The sequence below is a fragment of the Hyla sarda genome, unplaced genomic scaffold, assembly GCF_029499605.1.
Source record: "Hyla sarda isolate aHylSar1 unplaced genomic scaffold, aHylSar1.hap1 scaffold_1065, whole genome shotgun sequence".
Taxonomy (NCBI): Eukaryota; Metazoa; Chordata; class Amphibia; order Anura; family Hylidae; genus Hyla; species Hyla sarda.
In genome coordinates this window covers 65,861-85,911 of record NW_026607684.1, presented here as the reverse complement: position 1 = coordinate 85,911, position 20,051 = coordinate 65,861, and the positions used below count along the sequence as shown (strand labels likewise).

Sequence of the window (20,051 nt, the reverse complement as noted above, 5' to 3'; positions counted from 1 at the left end):
CTTGCATGTGACACTGGGCTTAGGATCTGCATAGGAAACACACACACAAGCACACACCTACCTTTGTTGCCTGCAGATGCCTCCTTGGCTGTCCCCAAACGGTATCAAACCAACACCCACGGGAAGCTGTAAGCATAGAGGACATGCCTGTACCCCATTGGACTTACCTGTGTGGGTTAAACCCGGGTTATTTGACAACCTATGGCGGTGATGGTTCTGCTCAGGCAGAGCAGTGCTGATGCTCCTCATAAAGCTGTCGCTGCTGTGAAGGTTCTTGGTGACATCACAAATCCCTATGGTTACATACACAACAAAGCTGGGTTGTTGTTGTTTACACTCTGCAAGGCCTGTGGAAGTGAGTGACATCATAGCACTGTAGTTCTGAGGGTTCTAGATGGATGCAACAATCTCCTGTTGCTTCTATGAAGGCCATAATAGACGACATCACCAAACAGCTCCATAGTCACATACACAGCAAAGGAGAGATGTTGTTTACACCTAGTGATGTCAGTGGTATTGAGTGACATCACAGCACAGTGCTAAGGCTCCTGGGCCTGGACACAGCAGCGGCTGCAATATCTCAACGGAGAATACATTTATATATATGTGTGTGTGTGCGCGTATATATATATATATATATATATATATATATATATATATATATATTTCTCCGCCGAAATCACTTTTAAACCCATTTCCACCTTTTTTTCCCTTCTCTTCCTCTTACTTTTTTTTCACGTTTTTTTACGTTTTTCTCCTTTTCGCCTCTTTTCTGGGCGTATTATTCTTCTTTTTCTTCTTTTTTTTCGTCTAATGCATACCCCATCAGTGCAGCAATGCTTATTCAATACCGCCAGCAGATGGAGACACTGGGGGATAATTTTCTAAGGATTTATACTGATTTTTCCTGTCTGAATTTGTCGCACAGAAAGTTGCAGGCCAAATATGTGTGACATTTCTGCGACTTTAGCTTCTAGAGCATTTTTACAACATTATACATAGGTGCTGAATACATAAAAAGCGACTGTTCAGCGACAGACAAGTCGCATCGGCTGAAAGTAGGCCAGAATGTCAGTCCATGTTGGAGCAGGTTTAGATACAGTCTAAAGTATAGATCTCAAAGTCTGTGCACAGAATTTAGCAAGGGCCTCGCACCTTCTGATGCATCAGGTAGGTGCACAATAGCATAGCCTAACCCTCTGTACTTTGGTCTATATTGATGCGGGACATAGACAGCCAGCTGATGACCAATCCATTAGTGCAATGGATGGCTGGAAGCATTTGTCTTTGCCTTTGCAATACCACAGAAGCAATGCATGGTCAATGTACAGCAATGACACACCTGTGTGAACAGCCAGGAGACCCCCCCCCCCCCCCCATGTTATGTTACATAGTTACATAGTTAGTACGGTCGAAAAAAGACATATGTCCATCAAGTTCAACCAGGGAATTAAGGGGTAGGGGTGTGGCGCGATATTGGGGAAGGGATGAGATTTTATATTTCTTCATAAGCATTAATCTTATTTTGTCAATTAGGAACATTCAGCACCCACCCGCTATCAAGGCAGCTGCCTATCATGTCATGCCCTACCTGCACAGGTGTGCTGGCTACTCAAATGATCCAATTAAGGAGGCCATTTAGTCAGCAGCAGCAGAAGTCCTGTGCCTGGACGCTCCAACAGCGGCCAGACACAAGCAGAAGCAGCAGAAGCAGCAGCAGCACCACCTTTTGTTTTTTGGCTGCAGCAGCAGCAAGGCCCACAGGGCTGGCTAGCTGGCTAGCCAGCAAGCAGGTAGCAATGAAAGTAGGAATCTTTCTTTTTAACCCTGTAAGGGGGTGGTGCACTGTACCCGAAGATACTGCCATATCGGGTCAATGCATAGGGCGACGGAAGCAAGCTTCGAAATCGGCCCCCGTTCTCAAAAATCCATTTAATATATGGTCCCCAGATAGGGGACGTATCAGATATTAAACTGATAAGAACAGATACTACACTTGATCTTAGCCAAAAGGCCGAGAAGCGATAACCGTGAAAGGGGCGGGCCCAACAAGGTGCCCTTCATGGGCACTATCACTGCTTGCTGTCAGGGAGGCTGCCAGACAATTTTCCATGCACACTCTGGGCTGGGGGGCAGTCAACCACCAGTACACACAGCAGAACCTAAACCCATACCATTATTGCTAAGCAGCAAGACAGGGGCCCATTGCACTCCCACGGGGCCTTTTTAAATGCAATCCATAACCCGGATTTGCCAGGAACCCTTCTTACTCCTCCTACTTGCATGTGACACTGGGCTTAGGATCTGCATAGGAAACACACACACAAGCACACACCTACCTTTGTTGCCTGCAGATGCCTCCTTGGCTGTCCCCAAACGGTATCAAACCAACACCCACGGGAAGCTGTAAGCATAGAGGACATGCCTGCACCCCATTGGACTTACCTGTGTGGGTTAAACCCGGGTTATTTGACAACCTATGGCGGTGATGGTTCTGCTCAGGCAGAGCAGTGCTGATGCTCCTCATAAAGCTGTCGCTGCTGTGAAGGTTCTAGGTGACATCACAAATCCCTATGGTTACATACACAACAAAGCTGGGTTGTTGTTGTTTACACTCTGCAAGGCCTGTGGAAGTGAGTGACATCATAGCACTGTAGTTCTGAGGGTTCTAGATGGATGCAACAATCTCCTGTTGCTTCTATGAAGGCCATAATAGACGACATCACCAAACAGCTCCATAGTCACATACACAGCAAAGGAGAGATGTTGTTTACACCTAGTGATGTCAGTGGTATTGAGTGACATCACAGCACAGTGCTAAGGCTCCTGGGCCTGGACACAGCAGCGGCTGCAATATCTCAACGGAGAATACGTTTATATATATGTGTGTGTGTGCGCGTATATATATATATATATATATATATATATATATATATATATATATTTCTCCGCCGAAATCACTTTTAAACCCATTTCCACCTTTTTTTCCCTTCTCTTCCTCTTACTTTTTTTTCACGTTTTTTTACGTTTTTCTCCTTTTCGCCTCTTTTCTGGGCGTATTATTCTTCTTTTTCTTCTTTTTTTTCGTCTAATGCATACCCCATCAGTGCAGCAATGCTTATTCAATACCGCCAGCAGATGGAGACACTGGGGGATAATTTTCTAAGGATTTATACTGATTTTTCCTGTCTGAATTTGTCGCACAGAAAGTTGCAGGCCAAATATGTGTGACATTTCTGCGACTTTAGCTTCTAGAGCATTTTTACAACATTATACATAGGTGCTGAATACATAAAAAGCGACTGTTCAGCGACAGACAAGTCGCATCGGCTGAAAGTAGGCCAGAATGTCAGTCCATGTTGGAGCAGGTTTAGATACAGTCTAAAGTATAGATCTCAAAGTCTGTGCACAGAATTTAGCAAGGGCCTCGCACCTTCTGATGCATCAGGTAGGTGCACAATAGCATAGCCTAACCCTCTGTACTTTGGTCTATATTGATGCGGGACATAGACAGCCAGCTGATGACCAATCCATTAGTGCAATGGATGGCTGGAAGCATTTGTCTTTGCCTTTGCAATACCACAGAAGCAATGCATGGTCAATGTACAGCAATGACACACCTGTGTGAACAGCCAGGAGACCCCCCCCCCCCCCCCCATGTTATGTTACATAGTTACATAGTTAGTACGGTCGAAAAAAGACATATGTCCATCAAGTTCAACCAGGGAATTAAGGGGTAGGGGTGTGGCGCGATATTGGGGAAGGGATGAGATTTTATATTTCTTCATAAGCATTAATCTTATTTTGTCAATTAGGAACATTCAGCACCCACCCGCTATCAAGGCAGCTGCCTATCATGTCATGCCCTACCTGCACAGGTGTGCTGGCTACTCAAATGATCCAATTAAGGAGGCCATTTAGTCAGCAGCAGCAGAAGTCCTGTGCCTGGACGCTCCAACAGCGGCCAGACACAAGCAGAAGCAGCAGAAGCAGCAGCAGCACCACCTTTTGTTTTTTGGCTGCAGCAGCAGCAAGGCCCACAGGGCTGGCTAGCTGGCTAGCCAGCAAGCAGGTAGCAATGAAAGTAGGAATCTTTCTTTTTAACCCTGTAAGGGGGTGGTGCACTGTACCCGAAGATACTGCCATATCGGGTCAATGCATAGGGCGACGGAAGCAAGCTTCGAAATCGGCCCCCGTTCTCAAAAATCCATTTAATATATGGTCCCCAGATAGGGGACGTATCAGATATTAAACTGATAAGAACAGATACTACACTTGATCTTAGCCAAAAGGCCGAGAAGCGATAACCGTGAAAGGGGCGGGCCCAACAAGGTGCCCTTCATGGGCACTATCACTGCTTGCTGTCAGGGAGGCTGCCAGACAATTTTCCATGCACACTCTGGGCTGGGGGGCAGTCAACCACCAGTACACACAGCAGAACCTAAACCCATACCATTATTGCTAAGCAGCAAGACAGGGGCCCATTGCACTCCCACGGGGCCTTTTTAAATGCAATCCATAACCCGGATTTGCCAGGAACCCTTCTTACTCCTCCTACTTGCATGTGACACTGGGCTTAGGATCTGCATAGGAAACACACACACAAGCACACACCTACCTTTGTTGCCTGCAGATGCCTCCTTGGCTGTCCCCAAACGGTATCAAACCAACACCCACGGGAAGCTGTAAGCATAGAGGACATGCCTGCACCCCATTGGACTTACCTGTGTGGGTTAAACCCGGGTTATTTGACAACCTATGGCGGTGATGGTTCTGCTCAGGCAGAGCAGTGCTGATGCTCCTCATAAAGCTGTCGCTGCTGTGAAGGTTCTAGGTGACATCACAAATCCCTATGGTTACATACACAACAAAGCTGGGTTGTTGTTGTTTACACTCTGCAAGGCCTGTGGAAGTGAGTGACATCATAGCACTGTAGTTCTGAGGGTTCTAGATGGATGCAACAATCTCCTGTTGCTTCTATGAAGGCCATAATAGACGACATCACCAAACAGCTCCATAGTCACATACACAGCAAAGGAGAGATGTTGTTTACACCTAGTGATGTCAGTGGTATTGAGTGACATCACAGCACAGTGCTAAGGCTCCTGGGCCTGGACACAGCAGCGGCTGCAATATCTCAACGGAGAATACGTTTATATATATGTGTGTGTGTGCGCGTATATATATATATATATATATATATATATATATTTCTCCGCCGAAATCACTTTTAAACCCATTTCCACCTTTTTTTCCCTTCTCTTCCTCTTACTTTTTTTTCACGTTTTTTTTACGTTTTTCTCCTTTTCGCCTCTTTTCTGGGCGTATTATTCTTCTTTTTCTTCTTTTTTTTCGTCTAATGCATACCCCATCAGTGCAGCAATGCTTATTCAATACCGCCAGCAGATGGAGACACTGGGGGATAATTTTCTAAGGATTTATACTGATTTTTCCTGTCTGAATTTGTCGCACAGAAAGTTGCAGGCCAAATATGTGTGACATTTCTGCGACTTTAGCTTCTAGAGCATTTTTACAACATTATACATAGGTGCTGAATACATAAAAAGCGACTGTTCAGCGACAGACAAGTCGCATCGGCTGAAAGTAGGCCAGAATGTCAGTCCATGTTGGAGCAGGTTTAGATACAGTCTAAAGTATAGATCTCAAAGTCTGTGCACAGAATTTAGCAAGGGCCTCGCACCTTCTGATGCATCAGGTAGGTGCACAATAGCATAGCCTAACCCTCTGTACTTTGGTCTATATTGATGCGGGACATAGACAGCCAGCTGATGACCAATCCATTAGTGCAATGGATGGCTGGAAGCATTTGTCTTTGCCTTTGCAATACCACAGAAGCAATGCATGGTCAATGTACAGCAATGACACACCTGTGTGAACAGCCAGGAGACCCCCCCCCCCCCCCCCATGTTATGTTACATAGTTACATAGTTAGTACGGTCGAAAAAAGACATATGTCCATCAAGTTCAACCAGGGAATTAAGGGGTAGGGGTGTGGCGCGATATTGGGGAAGGGATGAGATTTTATATTTCTTCATAAGCATTAATCTTATTTTGTCAATTAGGAACATTCAGCACCCACCCGCTATCAAGGCAGCTGCCTATCATGTCATGCCCTACCTGCACAGGTGTGCTGGCTACTCAAATGATCCAATTAAGGAGGCCATTTAGTCAGCAGCAGCAGAAGTCCTGTGCCTGGACGCTCCAACAGCGGCCAGACACAAGCAGAAGCAGAAGCAGCAGAAGCAGCAGCAGCACCACCTTTTGTTTTTTGGCTGCAGCAGCAGCAGCAAGGCCCACAGGGCTGGCTAGCTGGCTAGCCAGCAAGCAGGTAGCAATGAAAGTAGGAATCTTTCTTTTTAACCCTGTAAGGGGGTGGTGCACTGTACCCGAAGATACTGCCATATCGGGTCAATGCATAGGGCGACGGAAGCAAGCTTCGAAATCGGCCCCCGTTCTCAAAAATCCATTTAATATATGGTCCCCAGATAGGGGACGTATCAGATATTAAACTGATAAGAACAGATACTACACTTGATCTTAGCCAAAAGGCCGAGAAGCGATAACCGTGAAAGGGGCGGGCCCAACAAGGTGCCCTTCATGGGCACTATCACTGCTTGCTGTCAGGGAGGCTGCCAGACAATTTTCCATGCACACTCTGGGCTGGGGGGCAGTCGGGGGGCAGTCAACCACCAGTACACACAGCAGAACCTAAACCCATACCATTATTGCTAAGCAGCAAGACAGGGGCCCATTGCACTCCCACGGGGCCTTTTTAAATGCAATCCATAACCCGGATTTGCCAGGAACCCTTCTTACTCCTCCTACTTGCATGTGACACTGGGCTTAGGATCTGCATAGGAAACACACACACAAGCACACACCTACCTTTGTTGCCTGCAGATGCCTCCTTGGCTGTCCCCAAACGGTATCAAACCAACACCCACGGGAAGCTGTAAGCATAGAGGACATGCCTGCACCCCATTGGACTTACCTGTGTGGGTTAAACCCGGGTTATTTGACAACCTATGGCGGTGATGGTTCTGCTCAGGCAGAGCAGTGCTGATGCTCCTCATAAAGCTGTCGCTGCTGTGAAGGTTCTAGGTGACATCACAAATCCCTATGGTTACATACACAACAAAGCTGGGTTGTTGTTGTTTACACTCTGCAAGGCCTGTGGAAGTGAGTGACATCATAGCACTGTAGTTCTGAGGGTTCTAGATGGATGCAACAATCTCCTGTTGCTTCTATGAAGGCCATAATAGACGACATCACCAAACAGCTCCATAGTCACATACACAGCAAAGGAGAGATGTTGTTTACACCTAGAGTGATGTCAGTGGTATTGAGTGACATCACAGCACAGTGCTAAGGCTCCTGGGCCTGGACACAGCAGCGGCTGCAATATCTCAACGGAGAATACGTTTATATATATGTGTGTGTGTGCGCGTATATATATATATATATATATATATATATATATATTTCTCCGCCGAAATCACTTTTAAACCCATTTCCACCTTTTTTTCCCTTCTCTTCCTCTTACTTTTTTTTCACGTTTTTTTACGTTTTTCTCCTTTTCGCCTCTTTTCTGGGCGTATTATTCTTCTTTTTCTTCTTTTTTTTCGTCTAATGCATACCCCATCAGTGCAGCAATGCTTATTCAATACCGCCAGCAGATGGAGACACTGGGGGATAATTTTCTAAGGATTTATACTGATTTTTCCTGTCTGAATTTGTCGCACAGAAAGTTGCAGGCCAAATATGTGTGACATTTCTGCGACTTTAGCTTCTAGAGCATTTTTACAACATTATACATAGGTGCTGAATACATAAAAAGCGACTGTTCAGCGACAGACAAGTCGCATCGGCTGAAAGTAGGCCAGAATGTCAGTCCATGTTGGAGCAGGTTTAGATACAGTCTAAAGTATAGATCTCAAAGTCTGTGCACAGAATTTAGCAAGGGCCTCGCACCTTCTGATGCATCAGGTAGGTGCACAATAGCATAGCCTAACCCTCTGTACTTTGGTCTATATTGATGCGGGACATAGACAGCCAGCTGATGACCAATCCATTAGTGCAATGGATGGCTGGAAGCATTTGTCTTTGCCTTTGCAATACCACAGAAGCAATGCATGGTCAATGTACAGCAATGACACACCTGTGTGAACAGCCAGGAGACCCCCCCCCCCCCCATGTTATGTTACATAGTTACATAGTTAGTACGGTCGAAAAAAGACATATGTCCATCAAGTTCAACCAGGGAATTAAGGGGTAGGGGTGTGGCGCGATATTGGGGAAGGGATGAGATTTTATATTTCTTCATAAGCATTAATCTTATTTTGTCAATTAGGAACATTCAGCACCCACCCGCTATCAAGGCAGCTGCCTATCATGTCATGCCCTACCTGCACAGGTGTGCTGGCTACTCAAATGATCCAATTAAGGAGGCCATTTAGTCAGCAGCAGCAGAAGTCCTGTGCCTGGACGCTCCAACAGCGGCCAGACACAAGCAGAAGCAGAAGCAGCAGAAGCAGCAGCAGCAGCACCTTTTGTTTTTTGGCTGCAGCAGCAGCAAGGCCCACAGGGCTGGCTAGCTGGCTAGCCAGCAAGCAGGTAGCAATGAAAGTAGGAATCTTTCTTTTTAACCCTGTAAGGGGGTGGTGCACTGTACCCGAAGATACTGCCATATCGGGTCAATGCATAGGGCGACGGAAGCAAGCTTCGAAATCGGCCCCCGTTCTCAAAAATCCATTTAATATATGGTCCCCAGATAGGGGACGTATCAGATATTAAACTGATAAGAACAGATACTACACTTGATCTTAGCCAAAAGGCCGAGAAGCGATAACCGTGAAAGGGGCGGGCCCAACAAGGTGCCCTTCATGGGCACTATCACTGCTTGCTGTCAGGGAGGCTGCCAGACAATTTTCCATGCACACTCTGGGCTGGGGGGCAGTCAACCACCAGTACACACAGCAGAACCTAAACCCATACCATTATTGCTAAGCAGCAAGACAGGGGCCCATTGCACTCCCACGGGGCCTTTTTAAATGCAATCCATAACCCGGATTTGCCAGGAACCCTTCTTACTCCTCCTACTTGCATGTGACACTGGGCTTAGGATCTGCATAGGAAACACACACACAAGCACACACCTACCTTTGTTGCCTGCAGATGCCTCCTTGGCTGTCCCCAAACGGTATCAAACCAACACCCACAGGAAGCTGTAAGCATAGAGGACATGCCTGCACCCCATTGGACTTACCTGTGTGGGTTAAACCCGGGTTATTTGACAACCTATGGCGGTGATGGTTCTGCTCAGGCAGAGCAGTGCTGATGCTCCTCATAAAGCTGTCGCTGCTGTGAAGGTTCTAGGTGACATCACAAATCCCTATGGTTACATACACAACAAAGCTGGGTTGTTGTTGTTTACACTCTGCAAGGCCTGTGGAAGTGAGTGACATCATAGCACTGTAGTTCTGAGGGTTCTAGATGGATGCAACAATCTCCTGTTGCTTCTATGAAGGCCATAATAGACGACATCACCAAACAGCTCCATAGTCACATACACAGCAAAGGAGAGATGTTGTTTACACCTAGTGATGTCAGTGGTATTGAGTGACATCACAGCACAGTGCTAAGGCTCCTGGGCCTGGACACAGCAGCGGCTGCAATATCTCAACGGAGAATACGTTTATATATATGTGTGTGTGTGCGCGTATATATATATATATATATATATATATATATATATATATATATATATATTTCTCCGCCGAAATCACTTTTAAACCCATTTCCACCTTTTTTTTCCCTTCTCTTCCTCTTACTTTTTTTTCACGTTTTTTTACGTTTTTCTCCTTTTCGCCTCTTTTCTGGGCGTATTATTCTTCTTTTTCTTCTTTTTTTTCGTCTAATGCATACCCCATCAGTGCAGCAATGCTTATTCAATACCGCCAGCAGATGGAGACACTGGGGGATAATTTTCTAAGGATTTATACTGATTTTTCCTGTCTGAATTTGTCGCACAGAAAGTTGCAGGCCAAATATGTGTGACATTTCTGCGACTTTAGCTTCTAGAGCATTTTTACAACATTATACATAGGTGCTGAATACATAAAAAGCGACTGTTCAGCGACAGACAAGTCGCATCGGCTGAAAGTAGGCCAGAATGTCAGTCCATGTTGGAGCAGGTTTAGATACAGTCTAAAGTATAGATCTCAAAGTCTGTGCACAGAATTTAGCAAGGGCCTCGCACCTTCTGATGCATCAGGTAGGTGCACAATAGCATAGCCTAACCCTCTGTACTTTGGTCTATATTGATGCGGGACATAGACAGCCAGCTGATGACCAATCCATTAGTGCAATGGATGGCTGGAAGCATTTGTCTTTGCCTTTGCAATACCACAGAAGCAATGCATGGTCAATGTACAGCAATGACACACCTGTGTGAACAGCCAGGAGACCCCCCCCCCCCCCCCATGTTATGTTACATAGTTACATAGTTAGTACGGTCGAAAAAAGACATATGTCCATCAAGTTCAACCAGGGAATTAAGGGGTAGGGGTGTGGCGCGATATTGGGGAAGGGATGAGATTTTATATTTCTTCATAAGCATTAATCTTATTTTGTCAATTAGGAACATTCAGCACCCACCCGCTATCAAGGCAGCTGCCTATCATGTCATGCCCTACCTGCACAGGTGTGCTGGCTACTCAAATGATCCAATTAAGGAGGCCATTTAGTCAGCAGCAGCAGAAGTCCTGTGCCTGGACGCTCCAACAGCGGCCAGACACAAGCAGAAGCAGAAGCAGCAGAAGCAGCAGAAGCAGCAGCAGCACCACCTTTTGTTTTTTGGCTGCAGCAGCAGCAAGGCCCACAGGGCTGGCTAGCTGGCTAGCCAGCAAGCAGGTAGCAATGAAAGTAGGAATCTTTCTTTTTAACCCTGTAAGGGGGTGGTGCACTGTACCCGAAGATACTGCCATATCGGGTCAATGCATAGGGCGACGGAAGCAAGCTTCGAAATCGGCCCCCGTTCTCAAAAATCCATTTAATATATGGTCCCCAGATAGGGGACGTATCAGATATTAAACTGATAAGAACAGATACTACACTTGATCTTAGCCAAAAGGCCGAGAAGCGATAACCGTGAAAGGGGCGGGCCCAACAAGGTGCCCTTCATGGGCACTATCACTGCTTGCTGTCAGGGAGGCTGCCAGACAATTTTCCATGCACACTCTGGGCTGGGGGGCAGTCAACCACCAGTACACACAGCAGAACCTAAACCCATACCATTATTGCTAAGCAGCAAGACAGGGGCCCATTGCACTCCCACGGGGCCTTTTTAAATGCAATCCATAACCCGGATTTGCCAGGAACCCTTCTTACTCCTCCTACTTGCATGTGACACTGGGCTTAGGATCTGCATAGGAAACACACACACAAGCACACACCTACCTTTGTTGCCTGCAGATGCCTCCTTGGCTGTCCCCAAACGGTATCAAACCAACACCCACGGGAAGCTGTAAGCATAGAGGACATGCCTGCACCCCATTGGACTTACCTGTGTGGGTTAAACCCGGGTTATTTGACAACCTATGGCGGTGATGGTTCTGCTCAGGCAGAGCAGTGCTGATGCTCCTCATAAAGCTGTCGCTGCTGTGAAGGTTCTAGGTGACATCACAAATCCCTATGGTTACATACACAACAAAGCTGGGTTGTTGTTGTTTACACTCTGCAAGGCCTGTGGAAGTGAGTGACATCATAGCACTGTAGTTCTGAGGGTTCTAGATGGATGCAACAAGCTCCTGTTGCTTCTATGAAGGCCATAATAGACGACATCACCAAACAGCTCCATAGTCACATACACAGCAAAGGAGAGATGTTGTTTACACCTAGTGATGTCAGTGGTATTGAGTGACATCACAGCACAGTGCTAAGGCTCCTGGGCCTGGACACAGCAGCGGCTGCAATATCTCAACGGAGAATACGTTTATATATATATGTGTGTGTGTGCGCGTATATATATATATATATATATATATATATATATATATATATATTTCTCCGCCGAAATCACTTTTAAACCCATTTCCACCTTTTTTTCCCTTCTCTTCCTCTTACTTTTTTTTCACGTTTTTTTACGTTTTTCTCCTTTTCGCCTCTTTTCTGGGCGTATTATTCTTCTTTTTCTTCTTTTTTTTTGTCTAATGCATACCCCATCAGTGCAGCAATGCTTATTCAATACCGCCAGCAGATGGAGACACTGGGGGATAATTTTCTAAGGATTTATACTGATTTTTCCTGTCTGAATTTGTCGCACAGAAAGTTGCAGGCCAAATATGTGTGACATTTCTGCGACTTTAGCTTCTAGAGCATTTTTACAACATTATACATAGGTGCTGAATACATAAAAAGCGACTGTTCAGCGACAGACAAGTCGCATCGGCTGAAAGTAGGCCAGAATGTCAGTCCATGTTGGAGCAGGTTTAGATACAGTCTAAAGTATAGATCTCAAAGTCTGTGCACAGAATTTAGCAAGGGCCTCGCACCTTCTGATGCATCAGGTAGGTGCACAATAGCATAGCCTAACCCTCTGTACTTTGGTCTATATTGATGCGGGACATAGACAGCCAGCTGATGACCAATCCATTAGTGCAATGGATGGCTGGAAGCATTTGTCTTTGCCTTTGCAATACCACAGAAGCAATGCATGGTCAATGTACAGCAATGACACACCTGTGTGAACAGCCAGGAGACCCCCCCCCCCCCCCCCCATGTTATGTTACATAGTTACATAGTTAGTACGGTCGAAAAAAGACATATGTCCATCAAGTTCAACCAGGGAATTAAGGGGTAGGGGTGTGGCGCGATATTGGGGAAGGGATGAGATTTTATATTTCTTCATAAGCATTAATCTTATTTTGTCAATTAGGAACATTCAGCACCCACCCGCTATCAAGGCAGCTGCCTATCATGTCATGCCCTACCTGCACAGGTGTGCTGGCTACTCAAATGATCCAATTAAGGAGGCCATTTAGTCAGCAGCAGCAGAAGTCCTGTGCCTGGACGCTCCAACAGCGGCCAGACACAAGCAGAAGCAGAAGCAGCAGAAGCAGCAGCAGCACCACCTTTTGTTTTTTGGCTGCAGCAGCAGCAAGGCCCACAGGGCTGGCTAGCTGGCTAGCCAGCAAGCAGGTATCAATGAAAGTAGGAATCTTTCTTTTTAACCCTGTAAGGGGGTGGTGCACTGTACCCGAAGATACTGCCATATCGGGTCAATGCATAGGGCGACGGAAGCAAGCTTCGAAATCGGCCCCCGTTCTCAAAAATCCATTTAATATATGGTCCCCAGATAGGGGACGTATCAGATATTAAACTGATAAGAACAGATACTACACTTGATCTTAGCCAAAAGGCCGAGAAGCGATAACCGTGAAAGGGGCGGGCCCAACAAGGTGCCCTTCATGGGCACTATCACTGCTTGCTGTCAGGGAGGCTGCCAGACAATTTTCCATGCACACTCTGGGCTGGGGGGCAGTCAACCACCAGTACACACAGCAGAACCTAAACCCATACCATTATTGCTAAGCAGCAAGACAGGGGCCCATTGCACTCCCACGGGGCCTTTTTAAATGCAATCCATAACCCGGATTTGCCAGGAACCCTTCTTACTCCTCCTACTTGCATGTGACACTGGGCTTAGGATCTGCATAGGAAACACACACACAAGCACACACCTACCTTTGTTGCCTGCAGATGCCTCCTTGGCTGTCCCCAAACGGTATCAAACCAACACCCACGGGAAGCTGTAAGCATAGAGGACATGCCTGCACCCCATTGGACTTACCTGTGTGGGTTAAACCCGGGTTATTTGACAACCTATGGCGGTGATGGTTCTGCTCAGGCAGAGCAGTGCTGATGCTCCTCATAAAGCTGTCGCTGCTGTGAAGGTTCTAGGTGACATCACAAATCCCTATGGTTACATACACAACAAAGCTGGGTTGTTGTTGTTTACACTCTGCAAGGCCTGTGGAAGTGAGTGACATCATAGCACTGTAGTTCTGAGGGTTCTAGATGGATGCAACAATCTCCTGTTGCTTCTATGAAGGCCATAATAGACGACATCACCAAACAGCTCCATAGTCACATACACAGCAAAGGAGAGATGTTGTTTACACCTAGTGATGTCAGTGGTATTGAGTGACATCACAGCACAGTGCTAAGGCTCCTGGGCCTGGACACAGCAGCGGCTGCAATATCTCAACGGAGAATACGTTTATATATATGTGTGTGTGTGCGCGTATATATATATATATATATATATATATATATATATATATATATTTCTCCGCCGAAATCACTTTTAAACCCATTTCCACCTTTTTTTCCCTTCTCTTCCTCTTACTTTTTTTTCAAGTTTTTTTACGTTTTTCTCCTTTTCGCCTCTTTTCTGGGCGTATTATTCTTCTTTTTCTTCTTTTTTTTCGTCTAATGCATACCCCATCAGTGCAGCAATGCTTATTCAATACCGCCAGCAGATGGAGACACTGGGGGATAATTTTCTAAGGATTTATACTGATTTTTCCTGTCTGAATTTGTCGCACAGAAAGTTGCAGGCCAAATATGTGTGACATTTCTGCGACTTTAGCTTCTAGAGCATTTTTACAACATTATACATAGGTGCTGAATACATAAAAAGCGACTGTTCAGCGACAGACAAGTCGCATCGGCTGAAAGTAGGCCAGAATGTCAGTCCATGTTGGAGCAGGTTTAGATACAGTCTAAAGTATAGATCTCAAAGTCTGTGCACAGAATTTAGCAAGGGCCTCGCACCTTCTGATGCATCAGGTAGGTGCACAATAGCATAGCCTAACCCTCTGTACTTTGGTCTATATTGATGCGGGACATAGACAGCCAGCTGATGACCAATCCATTAGTGCAATGGATGGCTGGAAGCATTTGTCTTTGCCTTTGCAATACCACAGAAGCAATGCATGGTCAATGTACAGCAATGACACACCTGTGTGAACAGCCAGGAGACCCCCCCCCCCCCCCCCCATGTTATGTTACATAGTTACATAGTTAGTACGGTCGAAAAAAGACATATGTCCATCAAGTTCAACCAGGGAATTAAGGGGTAGGGGTGTGGCGCGATATTGGGGAAGGGATGAGATTTTATATTTCTTCATAAGCATTAATCTTATTTTGTCAATTAGGAACATTCAGCACCCACCCGCTATCAAGGCAGCTGCCTATCATGTCATGCCCTACCTGCACAGGTGTGCTGGCTACTCAAATGATCCAATTAAGGAGGCCATTTAGTCAGCAGCAGCAGAAGTCCTGTGCCTGGACGCTCCAACAGCGGCCAGACACAAGCAGAAGCAGAAGCAGCAGAAGCAGCAGCAGCACCACCTTTTGTTTTTTGGCTGCAGCAGCAGCAAGGCCCACAGGGCTGGCTAGCTGGCTAGCCAGCAAGCAGGTAGCAATGAAAGTAGGAATCTTTCTTTTTAACCCTGTAAGGGGGTGGTGCACTGTACCCGAAGATACTGCCATATCGGGTCAATGCATAGGGCGACGGAAGCAAGCTTAGAAATCGGCCCCCGTTCTCAAAAATCCATTTAATATATGGTCCCCAGATAGGGGACGTATCAGATATTAAACTGATAAGAACAGATACTACACTTGATCTTAGCCAAAAGGCCGAGAAGCGATAACCGTGAAAGGGGCGGGCCCAACAAGGTGCCCTTCATGGGCACTATCACTGCTTGCTGTCAGGGAGGCTGCCAGACAATTTTCCATGCACACTCTGGGCTGGGGGGCAGTCAACCACCAGTACACACAGCAGAACCTAAACCCATACCATTATTGCTAAGCAGCAAGACAGGGGCCCATTGCACTCCCACGGGGCCTTTTTAAATGCAATCCATAACCCGGATTTGCCAGGAACCCTTCTTACTCCTCCTACTTGCATGTGACACTGGGCTTAGGATCTGCATAGGAAACACACACACAAGCACACACCTACCTTTGTTGCCTGCAGATGCCTCCTTGGCTGTCCCCAAACGGTATCAAACCAACACCCACGGGAAGCTGTAAGCATAGAGGACATGCCTGCACCCCATTGGACTTACCTGTGTGGGTTAAACCCGGGTTATTTGACAACCTATGGCGGTGATGGTTCTGCTCAGGCAGAGCAGTGCTGATGCTCCTCATAAAGCTGTCGCTGCTGTGAAGGTTCTAGGTGACATCACAAATCCCTATGGTTACATACACAACAAAGCTGGGTTGTTGTTGTTTACACTCTGCAAGGCCTGTGGAAGTGAGTGACATCATAGCACTGTAGTTCTGAGGGTTCTAGATGGATGCAACAATCTCCTGTTGCTTCTATGAAGGCCATAATAGACGACATCACCAAACAGCTCCATAGTCACATACACAGCAAAGGAGAGATGTTGTTTACACCTAGTGATGTCAGTGGTATTGAGTGACATCACAGCACAGTGCTAAGGCTCCTGGGCCTGGACACAGCAGCGGCTGCAATATCTCAACGGAGAATACGTTTATATATATGTGTGTGTGTGCGCGTATATATATATATATATATATATATATATATATATATATATTTCTCCGCCGAAATCACTTTTAAACCCATTTCCACCTTTTTTTCCCTTCTCTTCCTCTTACTTTTTTTTCACGTTTTTTTACGTTTTTCTCCTTTTCGCCTCTTTTCTGGGCGTATTATTCTTCTTTTTCTTCTTTTTTTTCGTCTAATGCATACCCCATCAGTGCAGCAATGCTTATTCAATACCGCCAGCAGATGGAGACACTGGGGGATAATTTTCTAAGGATTTATACTGATTTTTCCTGTCTGAATTTGTCGCACAGAAAGTTGCAGGCCAAATATGTGTGACATTTCTGCGACTTTAGCTTCTAGAGCATTTTTACAACATTATACATAGGTGCTGAATACATAAAAAGCGACTGTTCAGCGACAGACAAGTCGCATCGGCTGAAAGTAGGCCAGAATGTCAGTCCATGTTGGAGCAGGTTTAGATACAGTCTAAAGTATAGATCTCAAAGTCTGTGCACAGAATTTAGCAAGGGCCTCGCACCTTCTGATGCATCAGGTAGGTGCACAATAGCATAGCCTAACCCTCTGTACTTTGGTCTATATTGATGCGGGACATAGACAGCCAGCTGATGACCAATCCATTAGTGCAATGGATGGCTGGAAGCATTTGTCTTTGCCTTTGCAATACCACAGAAGCAATGCATGGTCAATGTACAGCAATGACACACCTATGTGAACAGCCAGGAGACCCCCCCCCCCCCCCCCATGTTATGTTACATAGTTACATAGTTAGTACGGTCGAAAAAAGACATATGTCCATCAAGTTCAACCAGGGAATTAAGGGGTAGGGGTGTGGCGCGATATTGGGGAAGGGATGAGATTTTATATTTCTTCATAAGCATTAATCTTATTTTGTCAATTAGGAACATTCAGCACCCACCCGCTATCAAGGCAGCTGCCTATCATGTCATGCCCTACCTGCACAGGTGTGCTGGCTACTCAAATGATCCAATTAAGGAGGCCATTTAGTCAGCAGCAGCAGAAGTCCTGTGCCTGGACGCTCCAACAGCGGCCAGACACAAGCAGAAGCAGAAGCAGCAGAAGCAGCAGCAGCACCACCTTTTGTTTTTTGGCTGCAGCAGCAGCAAGGCCCACAGGGCTGGCTAGCTGGCTAGCCAGCAAGCAGGTAGCAATGAAAGTAGGAATCTTTCTTTTTAACCCTGTAAGGGGGTGGTGCACTGTACCCGAAGATACTGCCATATCGGGTCAATGCATAGGGCGACGGAAGCAAGCTTCGAAATCGGCCCCCGTTCTCAAAAATCCATTTAATATATGGTCCCCAGATAGGGGACGTATCAGATATTAAACTGATAAGAACAGATACTACACTTGATCTTAGCCAAAAGGCCGAGAAGCGATAACCGTGAAAGGGGCGGGCCCAACAAGGTGCCCTTCATGGGCACTATCACTGCTTGCTGTCAGGGAGGCTGCCAGACAATTTTCCATGCACACTCTGGGCTGGGGGGCAGTCAACCACCAGTACACACAGCAGAACCTAAACCCATACCATTATTGCTAAGCAGCAAGACAGGGGCCCATTGCACTCCCACGGGGCCTTTTTAAATGCAATCCATAACCCGGATTTGCCAGGAACCCTTCTTACTCCTCCTACTTGCATGTGACACTGGGCTTAGGATCTGCATAGGAAACACACACACAAGCACACACCTACCTTTGTTGCCTGCAGATGCCTCCTTGGCTGTCCCCAAACGGTATCAAACCAACACCCACGGGAAGCTGTAAGCATAGAGGACATGCCTGCACCCCATTGGACTTACCTGTGTGGGTTAAACCCGGGTTATTTGACAACCTATGGCGGTGATGGTTCTGCTCAGGCAGAGCAGTGCTGATGCTCCTCATAAAGCTGTCGCTGCTGTGAAGGTTCTAGGTGACATCACAAATCCCTATGGTTACATACACAACAAAGCTGGGTTGTTGTTGTTTACACTCTGCAAGGCCTGTGGAAGTGAGTGACATCATAGCACTGTAGTTCTGAGGGTTCTAGATGGATGCAACAATCTCCTGTTGCTTCTATGAAGGCCATAATAGACGACATCACCAAACAGCTCCATAGTCACATACACAGCAAAGGAGAGATGTTGTTTACACCTAGTGATGTCAGTGGTATTGAGTGACATCACAGCACAGTGCTAAGGCTCCTGGGCCTGGACACAGCAGCGGCTGCAATATCTCAACGGAGAATACGTTTATATATATGTGTGTGTGTGCGCGTATATATATATATATATATATATATATATATATATATATATATATATATTTCTCCGCCGAAATCACTTTTAAACCCATTTCCACCTTTTTTTCCCTTCTCTTCCTCTTACTTTTTTTTCACGTTTTTTTACGTTTTTCTCCTTTTCGCCTCTTTTCTGGGCGTATTATTCTTCTTTTTCTTCTTTTTTTTCGTCTAATGCATACCCCATCAGTGCAGCAATGCTTATTCAATACCGCCAGCAGATGGAGACACTGGGGGATAATTTTCTAAGGATTTATACTGATTTTTCCTGTCTGAATTTGTCGCACAGAAAGTTGCAGGCCAAATATGTGTGACATTTCTGCGACTTTAGCTTCTAGAGCATTTTTACAACATTATACATAGGTGCTGAATACATAAAAAGCGACTGTTCAGCGACAGACAAGTCGCATCGGCTGAAAGTAGGCCAGAATGTCAGTCCATGTTGGAGCAGGTTTAGATACAGTCTAAAGTATAGATCTCAAAGTCTGTGCACAGAATTTAGCAAGGGCCTCGCACCTTCTGATGCATCAGGTAGGTGCACAATAGCATAGCCTAACCCTCTGTACTTTGGTCTATATTGATGCGGGACATAGACAGCCAGCTGATGACCAATCCATTAGTGCAATGTATGGCTGGAAGCATTTGTCTTTGCCTTTGCAATACCACAGAAGCAATGCATGGTCAATGTACAGCAATGACACACCTGTGTGAACAGCCAGGAGACCCCCCCCCCCCCATGTTATGTTACATAGTTACATAGTTAGTACGGTCGAAAAAAGACATATGTCCATCAAGTTCAACCAGGGAATTAAGGGGTAGGGGTGTGGCGCGATATTGGGGAAGGGATGAGATTTTATATTTCTTCATAAGCATTAATCTTATTTTGTCAATTAGGAACATTCAGCACCCACCCGCTATCAAGGCAGCTGCCTATCATGTCATGCCCTACCTGCACAGGTGTGCTGGCTACTCAAATGATCCAATTAAGGAGGCCATTTAGTCAGCAGCAGCAGAAGTCCTGTGCCTGGACGCTCCAACAGCGGCCAGACACAAGCAGAAGCAGAAGCAGCAGCAGCACCACCTTTTGTTTTTTGGCTGCAGCAGCAGCAAGGCCCACAGGGCTGGCTAGCTGGCTAGCAA

At 46.0% G+C, this 20,051-nt stretch overlaps 8 non-coding genes across 8 annotated transcripts; all 8 read right to left on the bottom strand.

The window, feature by feature from the left end:
* Window positions 1-1,835: 1,835 nt before the first annotated feature.
* Window positions 1,836-2,026, bottom strand: LOC130299899 (U2 spliceosomal RNA). Its single transcript, XR_008850928.1, has one exon. It is a non-coding gene; the product is annotated as a U2 spliceosomal RNA (small nuclear RNA).
* Window positions 2,027-4,114: 2,088 nt separating this feature from the next.
* LOC130299897 (U2 spliceosomal RNA) lies at window positions 4,115-4,305 on the bottom strand. Its single transcript, XR_008850926.1, has one exon. It is a non-coding gene; the product is annotated as a U2 spliceosomal RNA (small nuclear RNA).
* Window positions 4,306-6,391: 2,086 nt separating this feature from the next.
* Window positions 6,392-6,582, bottom strand: LOC130299896 (U2 spliceosomal RNA). The gene has a single exon (XR_008850925.1). It is a non-coding gene; the product is annotated as a U2 spliceosomal RNA (small nuclear RNA).
* Window positions 6,583-8,676: 2,094 nt separating this feature from the next.
* On the bottom strand, window positions 8,677-8,867 carry LOC130299895 (U2 spliceosomal RNA). Its single transcript, XR_008850924.1, has one exon. It is a non-coding gene; the product is annotated as a U2 spliceosomal RNA (small nuclear RNA).
* A 2,107-nt stretch (window positions 8,868-10,974) lies between these two features.
* LOC130299894 (U2 spliceosomal RNA) lies at window positions 10,975-11,165 on the bottom strand. Its single transcript, XR_008850923.1, has one exon. It is a non-coding gene; the product is annotated as a U2 spliceosomal RNA (small nuclear RNA).
* A 2,095-nt stretch (window positions 11,166-13,260) lies between these two features.
* Window positions 13,261-13,451, bottom strand: LOC130299893 (U2 spliceosomal RNA). Its single transcript, XR_008850922.1, has one exon. It is a non-coding gene; the product is annotated as a U2 spliceosomal RNA (small nuclear RNA).
* A 2,093-nt stretch (window positions 13,452-15,544) lies between these two features.
* On the bottom strand, window positions 15,545-15,735 carry LOC130299916 (U2 spliceosomal RNA). The gene has a single exon (XR_008850944.1). It is a non-coding gene; the product is annotated as a U2 spliceosomal RNA (small nuclear RNA).
* A 2,090-nt stretch (window positions 15,736-17,825) lies between these two features.
* Window positions 17,826-18,016, bottom strand: LOC130299891 (U2 spliceosomal RNA). The gene has a single exon (XR_008850921.1). It is a non-coding gene; the product is annotated as a U2 spliceosomal RNA (small nuclear RNA).
* Between the last annotated feature and the right edge of the window lie 2,035 nt (window positions 18,017-20,051).